The sequence below is a fragment of the Pristiophorus japonicus genome, chromosome 6, assembly GCF_044704955.1.
Source record: "Pristiophorus japonicus isolate sPriJap1 chromosome 6, sPriJap1.hap1, whole genome shotgun sequence".
In the NCBI taxonomy this organism is placed as follows: domain Eukaryota; kingdom Metazoa; phylum Chordata; class Chondrichthyes; family Pristiophoridae; genus Pristiophorus; species Pristiophorus japonicus.
The window spans coordinates 119,336,915-119,358,342 of record NC_091982.1 but is presented as its reverse complement, the minus strand read 5'-3'; the positions used below and the strand labels follow the sequence as shown (position 1 = coordinate 119,358,342).

General features: G+C 46.6%; 1 protein-coding gene across 2 annotated transcripts in view; it reads right to left on the bottom strand.

Moving 5' to 3' along the window:
- The window catches only part of stk26 (serine/threonine protein kinase 26), a 137,829-nt gene that overhangs the window by 48,612 nt on the left and 67,789 nt on the right, over window positions 1-21,428 (bottom strand). The gene's annotated exons all lie outside the window — the stretch shown is intronic.

Sequence of the window (21,428 nt, the reverse complement as noted above, 5' to 3'; positions counted from 1 at the left end):
TCGTCGCTGGGTCAAAATCCTGGAACTCCCTCCCTAACAGCACTGTGGGAGCACCTTCACCACACGGACTGCAGCGGTTCAAGATGGCGGCTCACCGCCACCTTCTCAAGGATAACTAGCGATGGGCAATAAATGCTGGCCTTGCCAGCAACACCTACATCCTGAGAGTTCATTAACATACCCCCCATGCCACGCCCCACTCCAATTGCAGCTCCTGACACAATGCTCAGTGTTATGTTAAATCAATGTGACGGCTCATCAGGAAAAGATAAGACTGAACTAACACAGCTATATAATGTGCACAGGGTTAACAGTAGAGCAAGATACTTGTACCAATCAATTCCAGTCCAAATCACGGGCGCCATCTTCACAGTGATAGGATTTCCTCATTTTGAACCAATTAGGAAAAACTAAAATGCCTCACGTTAGTTGTGTAAGAGACAGACAGCAAAGAACACATTTCAAGGAGATCGAGCATTTTAATCACCTTCTCCCTACAGTGGAATTTGCTTCCTTGACATGACTCCGATACGAGAGTGGACTCCTGGATGAAAATGTTAACCTGGGAATCTTTTAAGAAACAAGTTGCCGGGGCTGGGGGGGTGGGGGGGGGCGGGAAACAGGGGGAACTTTCGGAACGGATGAACCAAGGTGAGCTGAACAGCCTTACTCATCTGCTATTATCTGGTGACCTTGTGACTCCAGGATTAAAGGTCACTGGAACTGAAGAGTGACACATGGGGGATTGTAAAGCCATCGTAATGGAACGTGAAGGGACAGTAAGCATCTCCAAATCACAACCAGGGACACTGCTCGACAGTGACCAAATAAAGGAAAGCCTCTTTCTCTCAGGTGGGGGCCGTAGACCTTTACTGGTGTTTTGAGGATCGAGTACTGCAGATGTGTACGTTCCTCTGAGAAAATCTGCAGGCCTGGCCAGAGTTTCAGGGATTATTTGTGATTGCAAAAATCTAGTAAGTGTGCTTGAATTTAGAAGGGATATTAATTTTTGAATGCTGATTAGGTAGGGATCCTCTCCAATGGCCTTTTTGAGTTATTGTCTTGGAGCTAGGCCCTGAAAATTAAATACCAATCAAATATTCCTTTCCAAAATACATAAACCGGATAAATGTCTCCACACTATAGGAAGGATATTAAATTTGAGAGGGTACAAAGTAGATTCACTGGGATGCTGCCTGATATGCAGAAATACAAAATATGAAGAAAGACTTAAAAAATTGGGCCTGCTTTCATTAGAGCACAGCTTACAGGATGATACAAGTGGTTCAAATTATAAAAGGATGAGGCAAGGTAGATAGAAGCAGACTGTCTCCAGTGGTTGAGGAGTCTGGAATGAAGGGCCTATTTACGAGATTAAATGCAAGAGATTAAGAAGAGCCAGCAGGAGAAAGCTCTTCACAGAGAGTTGTGAGGCTGTGGAATTCACTTTTAGTGTGGAGGCAGAAATTGGTCAACATTTAAGATGAGATTGGAGAGGCGGATAAAGGAAAGCAGATTGAAGGGATTGGAAGCAGGGTGGATAAAGATAAATGGTTCCACAGACTGGTTGGGCCGGATGGTCTGCTTCCGTGTTGTAACTTTGACGTATTTCAATAAATGGAGGCTTGTGGAGAGGTCAAGTATTGCACATTGCACAAAGCAACGTCTTCTCCGAGCAGCATGAGATGTCCTGGCACTCCCAGATAATGCACCAGGCGATTCCTGCCCACAGTAAAGCTGCTGGCACACAGGAAATGTTTGCAACAAGTCCCTGCAGGGTAGGATCGATGGCTGTTCATTATCTCAGAACGGCCAGGTGGAGCTTTAAATCTTATGCGGCCTGCCTCTCACTTTCCCCGAGGAACAATTCTAATCGTTCTTTCCCTCAAAGGGTTAGAGCCTGGGGGTAAAGGGAGGGAGGTTCTAGCACTTGGAGACAAGGGACCTAAAACGCACAGCGCTTTTCCCATCAGCAAACCACAACCTCAAATCAGAACCAAACGTTCAAGGCCTCGGTTTCTGGCTGTGGTACGCCAAGATTTATTGAATGATTTCCAGTTCGAATCATGGGCCCACACCCAAAGTGGCAGCCTGTTTTTTCTCTTTGCAGATGCTGACGCACTTGCTGTGTATATTTCCAGCATTTTCGGTTTGTTTTCCTTTTTTAGTTTTGTTTCTCTCCCACATCTGTCCCTCCCCCATTCCATGCTCCTGCTCTTGGTGGGAACGGTGAACCAATCCAGCACAACGACATCTCCCATGGAGACGCTCGATGTCTGGCTTCGGCACGTGCAGCAGGGTGAAGTTTATGCAGTGATGAAGGAACGCTGCGTCCAAAGGTAATGTGATCCATGGTTGCTCTGATATGATATACAGAGCCGATCACGTTCATTACGACACCATCAGCAGGCCGGGACCATTAGAGGGAGCAGCGTGTGGCGACATACCACTACAGGGAGCAGCACGTGCTGCTGCAGGAGGGCGATGGCTGCGAAGTCAGGTCACTGATTGCAGTGCGGGCAGGCACAGCAGGAGGGGCGAAGGAGCGGTGAGAGATCGTAGAGGGACGTGATCGGGGCCCAGCAGAGGTGCGAGTTCAGGGCCCAGAAGAGGGGAGTGCCCCGGGGCAGCACGGGCCAGTCCACACTGCGATATGTGTGCGCACTAGGTCTGTGCAGCAGAGCTGGTCTCCAGTCATCTTGGGTAATCCTTGCCACTGGACCAAGACTTAGCTCTGTCAAGACCGTGTGGTGGCTGGTGTGCAACGGCCACCACACATTAAAAAAATTAATGCACAGGCATCTTCCATCCTTCACTATGTAGTTCGGGATCTGGAATATTAGGTCCTTCATTGGAACACCTGTGAACTCATCCCTCGTTTCGAGGGACTGCCTATTATGATGATGGTGTAGAGCCACACTCCAACAAGTGCTCCAAACGATCAGGTCAGGAGATAGCTGCTGCCTCTCTCCATCGCTCCCCACCTCCCCCCCGCAATTCGTATCCAACACATGTTGTCATGTTCCAGAAGTGGTCCCTGTGTCAACCCTGTCGGCGAGAATTCCCAATCCAGCAATGACAGAGATCGGGAATTGCGGCTCACAAAAAGCCTGCACCCACAGCAAATCTGTTGGAAACAGAGTCAGAAGGGCAAAGAGCGCTACGATGAACGGGCGAAGGGCGGGGAGGTTTGATGGGGAGGGACAGGAGGTCTGGATGGGAGGGCCATCACTATAACTAGAGGAGAGAACACATAGGAACAGGAGAAGGCCATTCCGCAGGAGATCGAATGTCTGTCACGCTTTGGTAGCTGATGGACAGCTTGGCTTATTATTTTCCCTATTAGATTAAAAATCTATTAATTTCCCAGCAAACCCATCCCTGGATCCTACTCCCCAAAAAAACAGTGGAAGCAGGAGAGGAAATGAGCAGCATTTGGAAAGACAATTCTAAACTTGCTGCCCAGACCTCGACTTCACGTGACACGGAACAATGATGTCCATTCTGAAACTGCAACGGTTAACCCAAAACCCAACACGCTCCCACACTGGGCATTTCGGCACAGATGGACAAGCGGCCTGCTGCGTCCAAGTTCTTTGACATAGTTCCTTGACGATGTTACAACAGCAACTTGCACATTTAACATCCTAATGTACTTCACAAAAGCTTAAGAAAGACAGACGTCAGATAGAGAGATTAGCGGGGGAGGTGGGAGATCAAAAGCTTGGGGGAATGAGGTGTGATTTAAGCAAAATCTTAAAGGAACAGGGGAGGTGGAGAAGTTTAGGGAAAGAATTCCAGAAGGTGGAAAGGCAAGTGACTGAACGTCCTTCAATGGTGTAACAAAGGGAAGGGAAGGATACACGAGAGGGCGGAGGCAGAGAAATTAGGGCGGGGTCTAAGTTTCAGACCTAGGTCTAGGAGGAGAAGCTAGAAAGAGGTTTAAGAACATAAGAATTAGAAGCAGGAGTAGACCATTCAGCCCCTCGAGCCTGCTCCGTCATTCAATGAGATTGTGGCTGATCTTCTACCTCAGCTCCACTTGCCTGCACTATCCCCATATCCCTCGATTCCCTTAATATCCAAAAATCTATCAATCTCCGTCTTGAATATACTCAAAGACTGAGCATCCACAGCCCTCTCTTTTATAAACTTCTCTTGCAAATTGAACACCAATAAGATAATCTTTTCAAAGAAGAAAATGAACTGATCCTTCTGGACAGCGCAAAACAGATTGAATTTCTGGGTCTTGGAAACTTTTTAGGATTCTCTGGGGTGGAGAATTCCAGAGATTCACCATCTCAGTCCTAAATGGCCGACCCCTTATTCTGAGACTGTGAATTCTGGTTCTAGACTCCTCAGCCAGAGGAAACATCCTCCCTGCATTTACTCTGTCAAGCTCTGTAAGAATTGTGTATGTTTCAATGAGATCACCTCTCATTCTTCTAAACGCTAGAGAACATAAAGGCATTGGGAGCCAATGTAAGTCAACATGCACAGGGGTGATGGGTGAGTGCGTCTTGCGACAGGATAAAATATGGGCAGCAGGGTTTTGGGAGAGTTGGAAGATGGAAGGAGGGTGGCCAGCAGAGGACTGGGATAATATAGTCTGGGGGGTTACAATGACATGAATAACAGCTTCAGTGGCAGGGGAATTGGGATAGTGGTGGAGGTAGGGGATGTAATGGAGGGTATAGAGTCAAAACGGAGATTAAGGTCAAGCAGCCGGCCAAAGTTGTGAACAATGTGGTCTGGCCTGAGGCAGGCGGTTTTGGTCTTCTCAATGTTTGGCCGAAGACTTCATCCAATACTGGAGACCCGACGAGCATGACGACAGAATAGAGAGAAAGGTGGTGGAGAGGTAGAGCTGGCCAGCATTGATCTACAGGTGGAAGCTAACCCTGCAACTGTGAATGTCGTTGTCAAGGCGTAGCGTGTAGGTGAGAAAGAGGAGGCAGCCAAGGATGGATTCACGGGGTACACTAAGTGCCAGTGCTGATATGGGAACAGAAGCAATGCCAGGACTGTTCTCGTCACATTCAGATCGGCGAGAGTGGAACGACAATATGGGAATGTAGGTTGTGAGGAGGATGCAAAGAGGCTTCCAAGGGGATAAAGACAGGCTAAGTGAATGGGCAAGAACATGGCAAATGTAACATAATGTGGAGAAATGTGAAGTTATCCACTTTGGTAGGAAAAATAGAAAAGCAGAGTATTTTTTTTAAATGGTAAAAGATTGGGAAATGTTGATGTTCAGAAGGACCTGAGTGTACACGAATCACTGAAAGTTAACATGAAGGTACAGCAAGCAATTAGGAAAGCAAATGGTACTTTGGCCTTTATTACAAGAGGATTTAAGTAAAAGAGTAAAGACTTCTTACTGCAATTATATAGGGCCCTGGTGACCACACCTGGAGTATTGTGTACAGTTTTGGTTTCTTTACGTAAGGAAGGATATACTTGCTTTCGAGGGAGTGCAACAAAGGTTCATCAGACTGATTCCTGGGATGGGGGGATTGTCCTATGAGGAGAGATTGAGTAGACTGGGTCTATATTCTCTAGAGTTTAGAAGAATGAGAGGTGATTTCACTGAAACAAACAAAATTCTTACAGGGCTTGACAGGGTCGATGCAGGGAGGATATTTCCCCTGGCTGGGGAGTCTAAAACCAGGGGTCATAGTCTCAGAATAAGGGGTCAGGCATTTCGGACTGAGAAATTTCTTCACTGAGAGGGTTGTAAATCTTTGGAATTCTCTACCCCAGAGGCCTGTGGAGGCTGAGCCATTGAGTATATTCAAGACAGGGCTAATGGGACCGAGCAGGGCAGTGGGATTAGTTTGGGATTGATACAGGGCTATGGGGAGAGAGCGGGGCAGTGGAATTAGTTTGGGATTGATACAGGGCTATGGGGAGAGAGCGGGGCAGTGGGATTAGTTTGGGATTGATACAGGGCTATGGGGAGAGAGCGGGGCAGTGGAATTAGTTTGGGATTGATGTAGGGCTATGGGGAGAGAGCGGGGCAGTGGGATTAGTTTGGGATTGATACAGGGCTATGGGGAGAGAGCGGGGCAGTGGGATTAGTTTTGATTGATGTAGAAAAGTGCTGTCACAGATAGAATGGACTCCTGTGCTGTAAACATCAATGGATCAACCCGTTTACTTTTTGGAATATATTTGTAATGTAGATGGGGCGGTTATTTCCACCAGATATTGGCAATAATGCGGGGAACTGTACAGGGCAGCCTTTGATCAGACTGTTTGGGAGGCTCAGTAAGATAAGATAAGCTGGTTGTAAGTGAAATCATTAACCACAATCCTTTTACTCTGCAATACCTCCCTACTCCCTCTGTCACAAGGAAGCCACAGTTTAAATTGGAATTGAGGAGTAAATTCACCCCTGAAAATGGGTCATTTTTCCCCCTGCTAATTTCTGGATGAAGGGGCAGTTTTCACAGAACAGCGTTAGGTACAGAACAGGTCAGCTTAAAAGTAAAAATGCTGGGATGCCTCAGAACCGGCTGGCAAAGCTGCTGTAACTATTGAGCGAAAGCTCTTTAATGAATGAATTCGCCCTCTCTGTGTTCGGTTTGTTGGTTGATATTCTAGCCACTTGGCAGCTGCTGTGATAAACTAAATACCAAAAATAAACTCCAAGGTTTGTTTTCTTATTGCAACAATGTCCCCAGTCTTTGGTAGAGTGCGATCTGAATAAGTAGCTCAATAGGGAGGATTGTACTCTTCAGCCTTGGCCTCAGACAAGTTATTTTCTGTTTCTTTTTCCCCCTCCCCCCATTTTAGATTCTGTCTTCCTTCCCCCGACAATGCCCACCATTCCTTGACCTGAGGGGGCAGGCTGCTGAGCGTCTGCTAGACCTCTGCTATTGTCCAATATCTACTGAGCGCCGGGGGGACTGAGAAAATGGCTCAGGCCGTCTCTTCCTGCCTCTCTCTCACACATACACACTAACTCATACACAGTCACACACTAACTCATACACACAGTCACACACTAACTCATACACACAGTTATACACACTAATTCATACACACAGTTATACACACTAACTCATACGGTCACACACAAACACTAACTCATACACAGTCACACACACACACCAACTCATACACAGTCACACGCACTCACACACCACCTCATACACAGTCACACACACACAAACTCATACACACACTCACACACCACCTCATACAGTCACACACACTCACACACACACTAACTCATAGTCACACACACACTAACTCATACACATACAGTCACACACTCACACTGCTCACACACACACCAACTGATACACATACAGACACACACTCATACTCGCACTAACTCATACGCAAAGTTACATACAGACACACTCACACACAGGGTACAGTAGCATTGCGGTTATGTTAATAATAATAACTTTTTTATTTATATAGTGCCTTTAACGTCGTAAAACGTCCCAAGGCGTTTCACAACAGTGTTACAAAACAAAACAGATACATTTGACATGAGCCACAAAAGAAATTAAGGCAGATGACCAAAAGCTTGTTTAAAGAGGTAGGTTTTAAGGAGCATCTTAAAGAAGAAGAGATAGAGAGGCGGAGAGGTTCAGGTAGGGAGTAATGCACTAGTAATCTAGACTAATGTTCCAGAGACATGATTCCAAATCACACCACAGCAGCTGGGAAATTTAAATTCAATTAATAAAATAAACCTCTAACAAAAAAAATACCAGTATCGGTAATGGAGACCATGAAACTAGTGGATTGCCGTAAAAACCTATCTGGTTCACGGATATACTTTAGGGAAGGAATGTCCTCTGAAATGCCCTACTCAGTCGTATAAGGCGGCTCACCACCACCTTCTCAAGGGCAGTTAGGGATGGGCAATAAATGCTGGCCTTGCCAGCGACCCCCACATCCCAGGAAAGTATAAGTTTGAAAAATACACACATACAAATAGACATTTGCTCACACTCACACAGGAATCCACTGCACTTCTATTCAGAGTTTTCCTCCCCCATCCCCCACACAGCAGCTCCAGCGAGATGAGAGACTTTAATGTGTGACCAATCGCGGGTGCAAAGCGGTCAGCGACCATCCCCAAGTACGACACTTTAGTTCGCCATGTAGATTTTGATCATAACAACATAAGAATTAGGAGCAGGAATAGGCCATTCGGCCCCTCGAGCCTGCTCCGTCATTCAATGAGATCATGGCTGATCTTCTCAACTTCCTGCACTGTCCTCATATCCCTCGATTCCCTTAATATCCAAAAATCTATCGATCTCCGTCTTGAATATACTCAAAGACTGAGCCTCCACAGCCCTCTGGGGTAGAGAATTCCAAAGATTCACCACCCTCTGGGTGGAGAGATTTTTCCTCATCTCAGTCCTAAATGGCCGACCCCTTATTCTGAGACTGTGACCCCTGGTTCTAGACTCCTCAGCCAGAGGAAACATCCTCCCTGCATCGACCCTGTCAAGCCCTGTAAGAATTTTGTATGTTTCAATGAGATCACTTCTCATTCTTCTAAACTCTAGAGAATATCGACCTAGTCTGCTCAACCTCACCTCATAGGACAATCCCCCCATCCCAGGAATCAGTCTGGTGAACCTTCGTTGCACTCCCTCTCTGGCAAGTATATCCTTCCTTATGTAAGGAGACCAGAACTGTACACGATAATCCAGGTATAGTCTCACCAGGGCCCTATATAATTGCAGTAAGAAGTCTTTACTCTTATACTCAAATCCTCTTGTAATAAAGGCCAACAAACCATTTGCTTTCTTCATAGCTTGCTGTACCTTCATGTTAGCTTTCAGTGATACAAGGACACCCAGGTCCCTCTGAACACCAACATTTCCCAATCTCTCACCATTTAAAAAATACTCTGCATTTCTATTTTTCCTACCAAAGTGGATAATTTCACATTTCTCCACAGTATTTGCCATGTTCTTGCCCACTCTCTATATCCCTTTGAAGCCTCTTTGCATCTTCCTCACAACTTACATTCCCACCTAGCTTTGTATCATCAGCAAATTGGATATATTATATTTGGTCCCCTCATCCAAAACATTGATATAGATTGTGAATAGCTGGGGTCCAAGCACCGATCCTTGTGTTACCCCACTAGTTACAGCCTGCCAACCTGAAAATGACCCATTTACTCCTACTCTCTATTTTCTGTCCGTTAACCAATCCTGAATCCATGCTGGTATATTACCCCCAATCCCAGGAGCCCTAATTTTGTTTTATAACCTCATGTGTGGTACCTTATCAAATGCCTTCTGAAAACCTAATACACTACATCCACTGGTTCCCCCTTATCTATTCTGCTAGTTACCTCAAATAACAGATTTGTCAAACATGATTTCCCTTTCATAAATTAGTGTGGACTCTGCCCAATCCTATTATTATTTTCTAAGTGCCCTATTACCACGTCCTTAATAACAGATTCTAGCATTTTCCCTACTACTGATGTCAGGCTAACTGGTCTGTAGTTCCCCATTTTCTCTTTCCCTCCTTTCTTAAATAGCGGAGTTACATTAGCTACCTTCCAATCCGCGGGAACAGTTCTAGAATCTATGGAATTTTAGAATCATGAGCTCATTGTACCAGGTGAAGCTCTAACAGAGGAATTGCCAAACCAGCCAGATAGCAAACACCTCGCATTTCGACACACATCATCACACTGTGTTCACAGCAGCACTGTTGAAGAACAGGATGCTGCTTATGCCCGATATATGGAGGCAATGTCTTTCTTGGTTGAGGTTAGCCTTCTGACTAATGTAGATTGTGACCCAGAATGAAGATTCTGGGTTCAGCAACCCTACTTCACTCTCATTTTGTAAATCAAAGATACAGATTGAGAAATGCAAGTTCCAGAAGAGGAAGTGTATCCCCCTGAGAGAGAGACAATGCCCCGTCAGAATAGGAAAAGATTATGTCAAGACACTTTAAACCCCGAGTGTACACATTAAAAATACAAATACCGTTTGAAAAATGAATGCATCTGGGACTAAGGTGTCAGCCGTGGCTCAGTGGGCAGCACTCTCGCCTCCGAAGGTCATGGGTTCAAGTCCCACTCCAGAGACTTGAGCACATAATCCAGGCTGACGCTCCCAGTGCAGTGCTGAGGGAGTGCTGCACCGTCGGCGATGCCGTGTTTCAGATGAGACATTAAACTGAGCCCCGTCTCCCCTCTCAGGTTGACATAAAAGTTTTCATGGCACCAGAGCAGAGGAGTTCTCCCCGGTGTCTTGGCCAATACTGATCCTTCAACCGACATCACTAAAAATACAGTTTATCTGGCCATGAGCACAGTGTCAGCTGTGGCTCAGCTCTGAGTCCGAAGGTTGTGGGTTCAAGTCCCACTCCAGAGACTTGAGCACATAAATCCAGACTAACACTCCAGTGCAGTGCTGAGGGAGTGCTACACTGTTGGAGATGCCGTCTTTTGGATAAGACAATGGCCCTGAAATCCCGGCCTTGCCGGGTACGTACGGAATTTGCAGAGCCGGCGAAGCCTCGCAAAAACCAGTTCTCGGGGCGCGATGCGCACGCGCCGAAAACCGTCTCTCGACAGATCTTCCACATCTCTGCAGGAAGGATATTCGCGCGAGAGAGATTGGGCTATTTGCCCAACTCTTGCCCAGCGAATGTTCTTCAAACTCTTGCGCCTGGTAAAAGCAAGGGGCATAGCCTACTTTTACTAGTGTAAGTGTTTTAAAACATATAAAAATAACATTTAAATACACATTTTTATGTTAAATACATTGTTCACTAAGTTTATTTTAAACCATAACAAGACACTTAAAAAAAAAAAATCCCCCAAAAATGTATTTTTCTAAAACATTTAATTAACTTTAATTTCAATTAATTTAAAAAATGTGAGGTGTTTTTTTAAGTTGTGTTTGGGTGTTTTAGGGGGTTATTCTCCTTGGTAGTAATAGGAACTCGGAGATACGGAGTTCCCATTATTATCAATGAGAATACTGCACAGTGATTGGTGGTCCAGGCCTACGTGACTCCAGCTTCTCTGTCCGTATCTAGAAGATATGGACGTGCTGCGAAGCGTGGGATAGGAAGGCCTCCGACCGGAATCCAAGGCGCCTCCAGGACCACCAGATACTTTCGCAAAAAATTTTAGTGTCGGAGCCGTTCATTCGCAGGAAACCTCCGCCGGAATTTTAGCCACATTAAACCGAGGCCCCATCTGCTCTCTCAGGTGGACGTAAAAAATCCCATGGCGCTATTTCTAAGAAGGGCAGGGGAGTTATCCCCGGTGTCCTGGCCAATATTTATCCCTCAATCAATATCACTAAAAACAGATTATCTGGTCAGTATCACACTGTGGTTTGTGGGAGCTTGCTGTGCGCAAATTGGCTGTCGGGTTTCCCACATTACAACAGTGACTACACTCCAATAGTCCTTCAATGGCTGTAAAAAATTTTGGGATGTCCTGAGGTAAAGCAAATCTTTCTGTAACTGATGCACAAGGTGACAGCCAGTGAAGGGCTGGCCAGTGGTGCGTCAGCAGATTGAGCCGCGGTCTGAGGACACTGCCTTAAATAGATTGGTCACCTCACGTATTCCGATTGGCAACCAGCCAGCCAATGGGATCCCAGATGCTCAGAATGTCATTCGGGCTGAGAAAGTGACACGCTCTGCCACTGGCTGCAGGCTCCGGCAGGGCGGAGGGCACCTTGAGCTGACGGGCCTTCCAGCTGCAGTCTGCACCGTCCTAACAGTTCATTATCGAGATGCCTGGAGAGTGAAACACTGCAGCATTAATGCTGTCTGAGTGTACAGCACCGTCAGCCCCCACGGGCCCCCCACTGACCTACTGCAGGCTTCCCCGACCTACTGCAGGCCCCACCGTGACCTCCTGTGGCCTCCAATGGTCCCGCTCACGACCCCCCCCCCACTCCCGCCGTGACCTCCCACAGGTCCCACCATTGACCTCGTGACCTCCCGTGGACCCCCCCCCCCCCCACGTCCTCCCGCGGGCCCGCTCACGACCTCCCCGTGACCTCCCTCGGGCCCCCCGTCTCCGGTAGCAACACCGGCAAGATGACCCGATGGTGCAGCTGGCTGTTCTGAGTGGGCATGGAATGCAGTCCTGGCATCGGCGGGAAGCGACCCCGCGGCCGGGAATCACCGCGAGGGCACATAACCAGGCCGTGAGCGAGACCACCAGCAAACCCGCTGCTGCCACCGGCACCGCACGGAGCTCGGACATGGTCGGGAGGGAACAGTTTAAACAGCATGTGTTCTGGTCTCGAAACAACAATATGTGTGGCCATTGAGTGGACAGCTGCCGCAAACTGTGGGAGAGGAGGCAGAGGCAGAAAGGTCACACAAATAATAACAAGAAATAAGGGATGTGTGCAATAAAGGTACAGCAGTAATCATGGGCGAATTTAATCTATATATTGATTGGGCTAACCTAACTGGTAGTAATGCGGTGGAGGAGGATTTCCTGGAATGTATTCGGGATGGTTTTCTAGACCAATATGTCGAGGAACCAACCAGAGAGCTAGCCATCCTAGACTGGGTGATGTGTAATGAGAAAGGACTAATTAGCAATCTTGTTGTGCGAGGCCCCTTGGGGAAGAGTGACCATAACATGGTAGGATTCTTTATTAAGATGGAGAGTGACAAAGTTAATTCAGAAACTAGGGTCCTGAACTTAAGGAAAGGTAACTTTGATGGTATGAGGCGCGAATTAGCTAGATTAGACTGACAAATGATACTTAAAGGGTTGACGGTGGATAGGCAATGGCAAACCTTTAAAGATCATATGGACGAACTTCAACAATTGTACATCCCTGTCTGGAGTAAAAATAAAACGGGGAAGGTGGCTAACTGTGGCTAACAAGGGAAATTAAGGATAGTGTTAAATCCAAGGAAGAGGCATACAAATTAACCAGAAAAAGTAGCAAACCTGGGGACTGGGAGAAATTTAGAATTCAGCAGAGGAGGACAAAGGGTTTAATTAAGAGGGGGAAAATAGAGTACGAGAGGAAGCTTGTCGGAAACATAAAAAATGACTGCAAAAGCTTCTATAGATATGTGAAGAGAAAAAGATTACTGAAGACAAACATAGGTCCCTTGCAGTCAGGTTTGGGTGAATTTATAATGGGGAACAAAGAAATGGCAGACCAAATGAACAAGTACTTTGGTTCTGTCTTCACAAAGGAAGACACAAATAACCTTCCGGATGTACTAGGGGTATGAAGGTCTAGTGAGAAGGAGGAACTGAAGGATATCCTTATTAGGCGGGAAATTGTGTTAGGGAAATTGACGGGATTGAAGGCCAATAAATCCCCAGGGCCTGATAGTCTACATCCCAGAGTACTTAAGGAAGTGGCCCTAGAAATAGTGGGTGCATTGGTGATAATTTTCCAACAGTCTATCGACTCTGGATCAGTCCCTATGGACTGAAGGGTAACTAATATAACACCATTTTTTTAAAAAAGGAGGGAGAGAAAACGGGTAATTATAGACCAGTTAGCCTGACATCAGTAGTGGGGGAAATGTTGGAATCAATCATTAAGGATGAAATAGCAGCACATTTGGAAAGCAGTGATAGGATTGGTCCAAGTCAGCATGGATTTATGAAGGGAAAATCATGCTTGACAAATCTTCTGGAATTTTTTGAGGATGTAACTAGTAGAGTGGACAGGGGAGAACCAGTGGATGTGGTGTATTTGGACTTTCAAAAGGCTTTTGACAAGGTCCCACACAAGAGATTGGTGTGCAAAATCACATGGTATTGGGGGTAATGTACTGGTGTGGATAGAGAACTGGTTGGCAGACAGGAAGCAGAAAGTCGGGATAAACGGGTCCTTTTTAGAATGGCAGGCAGTGACTAGTGGAGTGCCGCAGGGCTCAGTGCTGGGACCCCAGCTTTTTACAATATATATTAATGATTTAGATGATGGAATTGAGTGTAATATCTCCAAGTTTGCAGATGACACTAAACTGGGTGGCGGTGTGAGCTGTGAGGAGGACGCCAAGAGGCTGCAGGGTGATTTGGACAGGTTAGGCGAGTGGGCAAATACATGGCAGATGCAGTATAATGTTGATAAATGTGAGGTTATCCACTTTGGGGGAGAAAACACGAAGGCAGTTTATTATCTGAATAGCAGATTAGGAAAAGGGGAGGTGCAGCGAGACCTGGGTGTCATGGTTCATCAATCATTGAAGTTTGGCATGCAGGTACAGCAGGCGGTGAAGAAGGCAAATGGTATGTTGGCTTCATAGCTAGGGGATTTGAATATAGAAGCAGGGGAGTCTTACTGCAGTTGTACAGGGCCTTGGTGAGGCCCCACCTGGAATAGTGTGTTCAGTTTTGGTCTCCTAATCTGAGGAAGGACGTTCTTGCTACTGAGGCAGTGCAGCGAAGGTTCACCAGACTGATTCCCGGGATGGCAGGACAGACATATGAGGAGAGACTGGATCGACTGGGCCTGTATTCACTGGAGTTTAGAAGGATGAGAGGGGATCTCATAAAAACATAAAATTCTGACGGGACTGGGCAGGTTAGATATAGGAAGAATGTTCCCGATGTTGGGGAAGTCCAGAACCAGGATACACAGTCCAAGAATAAGGGGTAAGCCATTTAGGACTGAGATGAGGAGGAACTTCTTCACTCAGAGAGTTGTTAACCTGTAGAATTCCCTACCGCAGAGAGTTGTTGACGCCAGTTCATTGGATATATTCAAGAGGGAGTTAGATATGGTCCTTGCGGCTAAAGAGATCAAGGGGTATGGAGAGAAAGCAGGAATAGGGTACTGAAGGAATGATCAGCCATGATCTTATTGAATGGTGGTGCAGGCTCGAAAGGCCGGATGGCCTACTCCTGCACCTATTTTCTATGTTTCAAAGGCAGCTTACCAGCAATAGTGTGGTGTTGCCGATTTGGGCCTGGGCCTACATGAAAAGGATTTTAGTTTATTTATTCATTCTCAGGATGTGATCACTGGCACGGCAAGCATTTATTGCCCATCCCTAGTTCCGCTCAGAAGGTGGTGGATCACTGTCTGCGGGTTTGATACAACGGAGTGGCTTGTGAGGCAACTCAGCACCAGCACAGCCTTCGATTGCCTGAGGAAGAGCGTTTGAAGACAAGGACCTCCAATCCGGCACCAAGCTTATGGTCTACAAGGCTGTAGTGATACCCGCCCGCCTGTATGGCTCAGAGACATGGACCATATACAGTAGACAGCTCAAATCGCTGGAGAAATACCACCAACGATGTCTCCGCAAGATCCTGCAAATCCCCTGGGAGGATAAACGCACCAACATCAGTGTCCTCGATTAGGCCAACATCCCCAGCATTGAAGTACTGACCACACTCGAACAGCTCCGCTGGGTGGGCCACATCGTCCGCATGCCCGACACGAGACTCGCAAAGCAAGTGCTCTACTCAGAACTCCTACACGGCAAGCGAGCCCCGGGTGGGCAGAGGAAATGTTTCAAGGACATCCCCAAAGCCTCCTTGATTAAAATGCAACATCCCCACTGATACCTGGGAATCCCTGGCCAAAGATGGCCCTAAGTGGAGGAAGAGCATCCAGGAGGGCGCTGAGCACCTCGAGTCTCGTTGTCGAGAGCATGAAGAAACCAAGCGCAGGCAGCGGAAGAAGTGTGCAGCAAACCAGACTCCCCACCCACCCTTTCCCACAACCACTGTCTGTCCCACCTGTGACAGAGACTGTAATTCCCGTATTGGACTGTTCAGCCACCTGAGAACTCACTTTTAGAGTGGAAGCAAGTCTGCCTCGATTTTGAGGGACTGTCTATGATGAGGGAGAGCAGTTCAGAGTCAACCATGCTGGTGTGGGACTGGTGTATCGGCCATACTGGCCAGAAAGGAATTTTCCTGAATATTTATTTCCTTATTGTCATTATTTCCTTGGTCTCATATTTGACCCTGAAATGAGCTTTCGACCACATATCCGCAGCGTAACTAAGACCGCCTATTGCCACCTCTGTAACATCACCCATCTCCGCCCTTGCCGCCAGCTCATCTGCTGCTGAAGCCCTCATCCATGCCTTTGTTTCTTGTCTAGACTTAACTATTCCAATGCACTCCTGGCTGGCCTCCCCCATTCTAACCTTCGTAAACTAGAGGTGATCCAATACTCGGCTGCCCGTGTCCTAACTCGCACCAAGTCCCACTCACCCATCACCCCCTGTGCTCGCTGACCTTCAATGGCTCCCGGTTAAGCAATGTGATTGCCAAATTATCATCCTTATTTTTAAATCTATCCGTGGCCTTGCCCCTCCCGATCTCTGTAATCTCCTCCAGCCCCACAACACCTCCCCCGCCGCCCCGCACCCAGAGATGTCTACGCTGCTCTAATTCTGTCCTCCTGAGCATCCCTGATTATAATCGCTCGACCATTGGTGGCCATGCCTTCTGCTGCCTGGGCCCCAAGCTCTGGGACTCCCTTCCTAAACCTCTCCTCCTCTCTATTCTCCTTTAAGATGCTCTTTAAAACCTACCTAGTTTCAGCACCAACTTCTACTTATGCGGCTCGGTGTCAAATTTTTGTCTTATAATACTCCTGTGTGGCACCTTGGGATGTTTCACTACGTTAAAGGCGCTATATAAATGCAAGTTGTTGTTGTTATTGGCCCTGATTTTTTTTTTTGGCTCTCCCAGGAGACGACATGTCTGTGTGGGGGGCAGGGGAGTGTCCAGTTATGATGATGAAGGTGCTGAGCAGGCCCGATGGAGCAGATGGTCTTTTCCTGCCTGTCAATGTCATCAGTCGGTATAAGCAGCTCGGTGAGAGAACAGTCCCCACCACGGACCACCTCCGCGGTTAACTCGGGCACTCGCTCAGATAATGATAACACTTCGCAATTTGCATGAACGTCAATGGCAAAGTTGCCGGTTACAGCGTCTTAAGTGTTCCGTTTATTTCGGGCAGGAACAGTTGCATCAATGGTCTCTGACAATTTATCATAAGTCAAAAACCCAAGAGAGGGGGAAAAAAAAACAGGGCCAATTTCAGAAAATCTCTGACGACGTACTCTGCAAAGGCACCCCAGCCAACTCCGGAGGACAATTCCCGGTTCGTTTCCACACCAGGGCCCCCTCTGGTGGAAATTATTGGGGAGTCCAATGGATTCGGCGGCCAATCCACATGCCTCAATGCATTTAGGAAAGCGGACTGCACGCACCCGGGAAAGGCCATCAATTCCCATCGCCAGCATCCACACCCCGGGTCAGTGAATGGGGCAAAGGAGCAAGTACAGTACTTTCCCAGTGCTGCCACAATATAACCCTTTCTCACCAAGTCCCCTCTTCATTTTCTGATTTAAACAAGGCTTTTGTTTCATTAGCAGGCAGAATTTCCACAGCTCCCTACAATAACTCAAAAGTGACATCAGCCTGTTATACTTGTAATGTATGCACCTGTGAGGGACTGGAGTGCATCATCACCTCCGGCAACCAAATTTTAATTTGACCATTTAAAGTTTAATTTGTTAAATTGTCGGTTTTAGTGCCCCTTTAATAAAGGGGCATTTGATTTATTTATTTTTTTTACTGATACAACAAAAATAGTTGTGGAGCTGTTGCATTGGGAGTGGCTTAGCCAGTCACGTGATGTTCACAAGACTCAATAAAACCCCAGCCAGTTGAGTCTAGGTCATCCACGATGAGGTATGCAGTTGTGAGCCAAGTGGTTGAACTGGTAAATGTGTAGTTTGATTGTTAAACCTTTGCTAATAAACCAACTAGTTCTTAATAGCAATGTGTTGCTGTGAATTCTTAAGCAAAGAACCCAGGAAGTAAATACATTACAATACTGGTCATGGCATACAGCAGGGATACCATGTTCATACGGACATGCCTGCCACACGCAGCGAGGACTGTAGGACAAAACCCGTGTAGCTATGGCACGTTATGTTCCACAAGTCACCGCACCAGCTGGATTAACTGGTCTGAATTAGGCAATGTTTACCACAGCATGAGGGGAAGGCAGATAGAATTTAAATAAGGTTCCACTTAATCCCTGTGGCACACCCAATTATTATCTCAGACTAAGAACATCCTAATGGTGTGGTTCAGTTTGTCACTAATGACATAATCGATTACATCAACAGCGACATTCACATCTTGCACTAGTTGAGCGATACCAAAGTGATAAAATGTCAAACAGTACTTCAGAGAGGGACTGGGAGTAAGCAGTGGTGGAGGGAGAATTAGGAAGCGGTGACTGAAGGCAAGATCAAAGGGAAAAGGAAGGGCGGAAGAGAAAAAGGGAGGGAGGGAGGGAGAGAGAGAGCGAGAGCGAGGGCAAGCGAGAAGGTAGAGAGAGAGAAAATAGAATTGCATTTATATAGCGCCTTTCACATCCACTGGACAGCTCAAAGCACTTTACAGCCCTTGAAGTACTTTTGGAGTGTAATCACTGTTGTATTGTGGGAAACGCAGCAGCCAACTTGCGCACAGCAAGCTCCCACACACAGCAATGTGATAATGACCCGGTAATCTGTGTTTTTCTTAAGTTGATTGAGGGATAACTATTGGCCAAGGCACTGGGGATAACTCCCCTGCTCTTCTTCGAAATAGTGCCATGAAATCTTTTACATCCGCCTGAGAGAGCAGACGGGCCTCGGTTTAACGTCCCATCCGATGTACGGTAGAGATAGGGAGAGAGAGAGAGAGAGAGAAAAAAGGTAGAAAGGGAAGGAGAGAGAGAGAGAGAGAAGGTAGAAAGGGAGAGAGAGGGAAGGTAGAGAGAGATGGTAGGGAAGCAGAGAGAAGGTAAGGAGAGAGGGAGAAAGAGAGAGAGAGAGGGTAGGTTGGGATGTAAACGCCGCCTGTGGAAAGGAGGAGGGGAGTGAGTTGGCAGTAGTATGGAGAGGTAGGGAGGGCTGAGCCCATGGATGGACTGGTAGATGAGGACAGGATCAGCACTTTTGATTGCCAGCTATCTAGAATCAGATAAAGAATCGGAGAACTGTCCCAGGCTATGATATGTGCTTATCACAAACCAAGCTGTAAGTTGAGCTTAGCTGCAGCACAGCATTGTCACCGTGTACAACATGCACACACACACAGAGGCAGAGACTGGACCGAAAGCAAGCGAGGAACTATCAAACACAGCAGCAAAGCTTGAACCTCCAGGAAAGCAGCACAGATTCTCCGTCCATCCACCCACAGGGCGTCTCACATACATTCTTTGCAGTTAACCTTTAGCCGCACCATAAAAAGGTTTTGCAATTAGAGGATTTGAAGTTGCCAGAAGCTGCCTTGAACATTTGGGATGAAACAAGATGCTTTCAGTAGTGACTGGGTTCACCCATGCCCCACACTGAATGGTGGTACTGTATGTGCCCTGGGCCTAGACATTCACTGGAAAGTTAAGAGACCAGTCATACTGTGCCGCAAGGCCTCTGCGGAGTAGTCAGAAATGTCGGGGGTAGAGGTTGGGCTTCCTCCCGTTACACTGAAGCCAAAATGCACTACCTTGAGCAACAAAACATACACTATGTTTTCTACAGGAGGCTCTGGGCTGGAATTCAAAGCTCAAGTCTGCCCAGATGTAACTGTGAGCACAGTGAGCCTTTGTCGGGAGTTTTGATGCACTTTTAATTACCAATTTTTCTGACTGAAAAATAATTTTTCCGACTGGCCCACAAACAAACACACCAGCTGCCTCGGAAGGCCCACAAGCTGGGATCATTTCTCATACTCGGCCACTGTCTACACAGGGTATGCCACAGGGCCACATAATAAATAGGACTTTTCTTTTTAGGCAGGTGAGGGAATGACAACTTTGTCAGGTAAAGCATTTAGAAAGTTGACTCAGTACTGGCAGAGAACACGGCTGGAAGTGGGTCACATGAGGCATTAATCGGGGACTCCGGCTCACGATGGACTATGCTGGGCTGGGCTGCACTTGGGAAGAGTTAGTGCCCATGATGGGCATTGAATGGCGAGAGGAGTACAACCAGGGTGAATGTGGCTTGGACTGAGCAATGGATAGATGGTCAAGCAATGGGACCCTGGACACTGGTCCCCTACTGATAGGATGCAAGTGGCAGGACCTCACGGTCTACAGATCTATAATGTGCAAGTGTTAGGACCACACATGTCCCAGATCTATAGGATGCATATAGCAGGACCATACATGTCCCAGATCTATAGGATGCATATAGCAGGACCACACATGTCCCAGATCTGTAGGATGCATTAAGCAAGACCACATGTGTCCCAGATCTGTAGGATGCATGTAGCAGGACCTTGAGAGCCCCAGATCTATAGGGAGCAAGTGTCCATAGAATGTAAAGCTTGTGAAGCCAGGCTGGATGCAGAGTATCAAACTTTGTGTTATCTTACAATCATGTCATTGCAAAGTATTTTAAAATTTGTTAAATAGTGTTTGGAGAGACATTAAAATTCCTGTTTACTGCCTGCACACTCTTAAATTGAACACCTTAAATTTAGGATCTTAAATATCAAACGATTCAGAGAAAGCTCATTTAGAGGGATGACAGAGTCTTAAATGTATGGCAGTAATTGATTTATCTGTACATTATGGAGAAATCACAAAAGCCCAACATACCACTGTACTCCTCATGTTAGAAAATTAGCATATATAATTCGCATTCTCCATACATTTTTATTTTAATTGCTCACGGGATGTAGGCATCACCGGCAAGGCCAGCATTTATTGTCCATCCCTAACTGCCCCAGAGAAGGAGGTGGAGAGAGCCAACCATATTGTTGCGGATCTGGAGTCACATATAGGCCAGACCAGGCAAGGACGGCAGATTTCCTTCCCTGAAGGGCATTAGTGAACCAGACAGGTTTTTACAACAATCCATTCCTGATAATAGAATGTTTTAAATTCCAGATTTAGTTATTAGCTGAATTTAAATTCCCCAACTGCGGTGGTGGGATGAACTCATGATTCTGGATCATTAGTCCAAGCTTCTGGATTACTAGTCCAGTGACATAACCACTATGCTACCATTCCCGATATCAAAAATATACATAGGCATTGGGAGATCAGTGGAACGAGAATTTTATGCTTGTTGGTGCAAAGAAAGCACGATTTATATCGCACGTCACCATGACATCCCAAATCAGCCAGATTGCCAATGAATTACTTTTGGAGTGTAATCGTTGTAGTGTGGGCAGGCATGGAAGCTAATTTTCACACAGCAAGATCCCACAATCGTGTAGGCCAAGATGAGTCAGCAGGCAGTGAGCACACACATGTGACGGTAAAGCATAGCTCTGTGTACACGATGGGTTCTCCTGCTGGGGATAATCAAGAGTGGGCAGAGTGCTGCTAGTGAAGTTTCAGGGAAACTTCTCGACATATTGAGTGTGAACATAAACTTATCACTTTGCTCTCGTTGCCGGTGTGAGATTGTAAACGGCATTAACAAATTTT